Raw genomic sequence first — 5097 nt, 5'->3', positions numbered from 1 at the left:
CATGCAAAAGGAAGTGAGTAAACAGACATTAAAATATTGAAGGAATTAGAGTCAGAATGGGAACTCTAATAGGTAGTGAGCCAAAGCAATAATTTAGAAATAAGCAGCCATTAAACAGCAGTTTGATATAAAAATTATCCTGGCAATGATAAGAAGGATGGTTTTGATACTGGACCGGGTGGGACTGGGCTCCCAGGTCAGACCCGGCCCTTAGTATGGGTTCTTGACCTAGCACAGGAAGGAATTCAAGAGCGGGTCAGAAGAGATTATACAAGTTTACTGAGAGTCAAAAGCCAGGCTGATTAGAAGTTAACTAAGGAAGGAAAGCTGGTCGGGTTTATCCGGTGGAAACCAAACGACCAGCTCCAGGTGGGATCTGGGGTACTGATTTATAGCAGTTGAAGTAGGCAGGTGAGGATTGGTTAGTCTCTGGGTCAGGCTGGCTACCTGGAGTGGTCAGGCATCTGCTGCTGCTTGAGAGACAGCTTTTGGTTCTGCTTTTTCCCTGTCTCAGTTTGAAACGATGAGCACCTAAGGTAAGGTTGTGTTAATGAACCTATGGGTCAAAGACACCCACAAGATGATGTATTAGCCAGAGTAGGCTAACTTGTTTAAGAAAAAAACACTAAATCTCACTGGTTTTACGCAATTAGTTTATTTCTTTCTTACATCACAGAGGGGAGAGCCTCCTGGGGGTCCTGCTCTACACAGTCATCCAGATCCCCAGGATCTTTCTAGATTGTGGCTTCACTTCCTCTAAGTCCTTGAATTCCTCTCCATTCAGTCAACTGATGGGAAGAGCAAAACCTGGGCATTGGAGAGTATTTATTGTCTATTCCAGGAAGGAGAGATGATTACTTCATATTCAATTAGCTGGATTTAAGGCAAGTGGCCACACATCACTGAAAAGGAGCCTGGAAAATACTGTCCAGTCGTGTGACTAGGGAAAAAACCAAAACAGAGAAAATACAGTCAGAGATACACACACATTAGCCACAAGTAGGTAGCACAAAGGAAATGAGGTCAAAAAGAATATATGTACTAGAAAGAATAATAGAATATATAAAATAAATACCACAAAGGAAGCACAAAACATCCAATATCACAGATGCTCTCTCTCTTATTTTAATATTTCTATTAAAATATAAAAAATTGTCATCATCATCAAAAAGCTTTTCAGTAAACATCATTATGGCAAAGTCTTCATAACAAAATGTTCTTTTATTAAAATATTACCTTTTGAATTGAATTTCATATTTTCTGGTTTCCTACCCACTCATAGAGTACATCAATGAGACCATGGCATTTGGATAATGGGATTATTTTTGATCATTTATTTTTTCCATGTTCCCTAAGTGAATAATGCTGGTTCATTATGTCCTCATTCTAAAATGCAATATGTGTATGCATCTGTGTGATTTTTATTTATTGAAAAACTTTTTTTCTTACCAATTAGAAACAAAGAGAGCTTAAAATGAGGTTTTCCTCTTAATTTAAGGCAGAGGAGTTATGAAAACAGCAATTTGGTACTTGGAACTATTTGAAAGCATCAGTGAAAGTAAGATTTTAAAATATAAAATAATATTCTTTAAAGATAATGTAATACTTGTCAGCATATTCAGAATGGATGTTAAAATCACGTATGGCCTTACAAATTAGATCTATGGACCATGGCTTATAATGACTCATGAAAAATTGGTCAATTTTTCTATACCCTAAACATCTATGTTGTAGTAGTAGTAATAGTAGTAGTAGTAGTAGTAGTAGTAGTAGTAGTAGTAGTAGTAATTATAATAAAACAATTACATTAAAAAAATTCATTTTGACATAGAAGACGATCCTCAAACACATGATCCTTTAGGTAGCAATTCTTCCGATCTAGGAGACACTACACAGCATTACTGTTGATTGCATTCAGGTGTACCAGTGATTAAATGTGTGTGAAATAACTATTGGTTTTACATCAGATCTAAAAATCTCCTGTCATTCCCTCATATTTATTCTCTGTCTTTCTCCTACCAGGACACTATTAACTGTTGGCTAAAATTTGACTGAATCTTATCATTCAAAATACTGATTTCCGATGTAGGCCGAAGCTATAATGATAGTGCTCATCTAAAGCAGTGGTTTTTAAAAGTATTTTTTTCTCATATATCCCCTATAAGAATTTAGAATAAAACAAATATTTTCAATAAAGTTTTCAGTTTGATAATTAAATTGTAACAGTTTAAAATAGCAAAAAATTTTGAAATTTTGCCTCGGTAAACATCGGCATTTTAAAATGGACAGGTTATGTCATTTTTTAAATTACATTCAATGAGTCATAAATATGATGATTTGATACACAACATCACTAATTTAAAAGAAATACATGAACAAGTATAAAATTGCTTGATTTTTACTTCTTAAGATCATATTCAATCCCAATTCCTCCACAGAATTTTATTCAAATGTATACAATACACTTAAGTCTTTTGTTGAAAGTCTTGTATTGTTTCTCTACAATAAGATGTTTATATTTAAATTTAAAATCATTGTTTAAATTGCCTATGAGCATAAGACAGTAAATGTTAAAAAAATTATTTTACATTGACATATCTTTCCTATTATATGTAAATGTAACAAACAAGGGATGAAAGATCTTCTATCATGTATCCATGGATAAGTATTATTTATTGTGAGAAGAATGCAGAGTTCAACATCTATTCTATTCTTTTATTTAAAAAAAATAGGTCTGAGCATGAAGAAACTATGTTCCTATAAGTAAATAGATTTGAACAGAATTGTTACAAGTGTATAGCTCAGTTCTTTAAACGCTCTCTGAGTTTTGTGCCAAAAATCACACGCTTATTTCCCATTAAAAAATATTTAATAATCTGTCACCTGACAACTAAATTTGGTTCTCCTTCAATTCTGTTGAAAAGTATGAACTGGAAACCACCTGAAAAAGCATTTGTTTTCTAGTTATTAGAGTTATTCATTTTCTCAACTCTAACACCAATATCTAGTTTATCCTCTGTGTATGTATGTGTGAGTGTGAGAGAGTGTGTGTGTGTGTGTGTGTGTGTGTGTGTGTAAAACCCTAGGGAATTTTACATCCTGGAACAATATACCATAATTAGCCATAGGATGGATGAGTAGTGTTCCTTTTTAGGATAAAGTGTAGATAAATCTACTAGAGAAAGGAGATGTAGGGGAAAAAACTGCTTGACTCAGGAACCTTATCAGTCTTAGGAAAGATCCATATGGAAGAGAATCAGGAAATTAATTTCCTTAGAACCATCTATGCTTACATCTTATAACCTAGGCTATGTATACCCTAGTTGGAGGACAACTGGTCTAAGGAGACTGTCTGCAAACTGGGCACAATCCCTTGGAGAGTTGGAATATTCTCACTGATGCCGGTACATAGCTTAGTCCCATTTTTTGGGGGGGTCACATATCACAGATGGCATGCAACGTGTCGTGTAAAAAGTAGAAGTTACACATCCTGGAGACACTGACGGTGTCACACAATCTCTTATTTGCCTCAGCATTTTGTGACTCACTGAAGTTTACTGTGCATAGTTGAGTGGACTTACATATTATATGTTTTACAGTTTTAATTAATAAAATGCCCACAAAATGGACAAGTGGCTTACAGAGATTTCTGCCAAATAAACAAGTATTAAAGATAATATATGATTAACAATCCAAACATGAGCAAACATCAGAAAATGGCAGAACTGACACCTACCAGTCAAGTTCAATCTTTTGGTAGTCCACACTTGAAAGATAAAACAGTGATGATCTAAAATGACATGACAAGAGATCAGCAAAAAATTTCTAAATCATCAAAAAGACAATTTGAAGTATAAATTTACATATGTAATTAATAAAATCTTTAAAATAATTTTTAATTATCTTTAACACAACTGTATTTTGTGATGGTTCACAATGCACTTAATGCGTTAGTAGAGAAGTAAGTGTACACAATTTATAAATAAAGAAACATGTTTTGGGATATTTTTCCAAAAATATTTTCATGATGGGATGTGTTATCAAAAAACTTTGGGGACCACTGGTCTAGAGAAAGGACGAGTGTTAACTTTTCCATGTGATAGAAAGAACAATAGCTCAGTGACTGCCTATCTAGAAATTCTGTCACCATTATTTCCTCTCTATAGTTTGCACTAATTGGCAAACATAGAAGAAGCAGTGAAGCTTTGGGACAGTCTATTACCAATGATGCTTATGACAATATAATTATACTACTCCACATATGTAAATTGTGCAAATGATATGATTTTCAGATAATCTATATGTAAATAATTGAAGACAATGATTTTTTTGAACAACAGAATATAAAGATTAGAAAAAGGTATGTAATTAGACACAATTTTCTTTCAGGATGAGTCTTCTCCCGGCAACATTCTTAGTCAATGTAAATTCCAATAGAACATCCAAATATTTGAATCATAAACTGAACACATCTTCGTCTCAAACTGGTGTCCCTACCACAGAGAAACCGAGGCCCCTGAAGAAACAAACAAATCTATATTCATCAATTCCTTCACAGATACAGAGTTTGCATTATGATTTTTTGTGTCTGTGTTCCATAGCTCTGGGCAGGAGTTCAATTTAGTGATAACATTACCATTAGTTTATATGCTTCAGGTTAACAAACATGGAACAATTAATATTTTCATTTCACTGCTGACCAAGTTAGACACTTTGTTTCTGGAAGATACATGTCTTGAAATACCACTGTGCTTTAACATACTCAATGGGTACCTGAAATGACTTCCAATCAAGTTCCCTGTTTCCGATCTGAGAACTGCAATCCAGACAGCAAGAACATGAAGCAAGTGCTGTACAACTCAAAGCAAAATTCACACAACTTAGAACACCTACACACCTGAAAAAAAAATGAACGAATAAGTGAATTTTCTGCCCCTATTAGCAATTCTCAAGCTAGGGCATATATGAACAGACTGGATATAAGGTTGAGGCTGAAACTGTCTTGACAACAATGAAAAATTCAGTTCTAGAAATGGCTATAGGAAAGAATTGTGAAAATGGCTCTTCATTAAGCATCGAGCTTTTTCAGCCACACTT

At 34.2% G+C, this 5097-nt stretch overlaps 1 long non-coding RNA gene across 1 annotated transcript; it reads right to left on the bottom strand.

The window, feature by feature from the left end:
* Positions 1 to 748: 748 nt before the first annotated feature.
* On the bottom strand, positions 749 to 4871 carry LOC147916462 (uncharacterized). The gene is made up of 3 exons (XR_015552998.1): positions 4774 to 4871; positions 3737 to 3790; positions 749 to 940 (listed from the first exon to the last, which is right to left on the bottom strand). It is a non-coding gene; the product is annotated as an uncharacterized LOC147916462 (long non-coding RNA).
* Between the last annotated feature and the right edge of the window lie 226 nt (positions 4872 to 5097).

The sequence above is a fragment of the Ceratotherium simum genome, chromosome 8 (assembly GCF_057802395.1).
Source record: "Ceratotherium simum simum isolate JZ-2026a chromosome 8, ASM5780239v1, whole genome shotgun sequence".
In the NCBI taxonomy this organism is placed as follows: Eukaryota; Metazoa; Chordata; class Mammalia; order Perissodactyla; family Rhinocerotidae; genus Ceratotherium; species Ceratotherium simum.
Note: the sequence above shows the minus strand (reverse complement) of the source record. Positions and strands in the feature narration are given on the sequence as shown.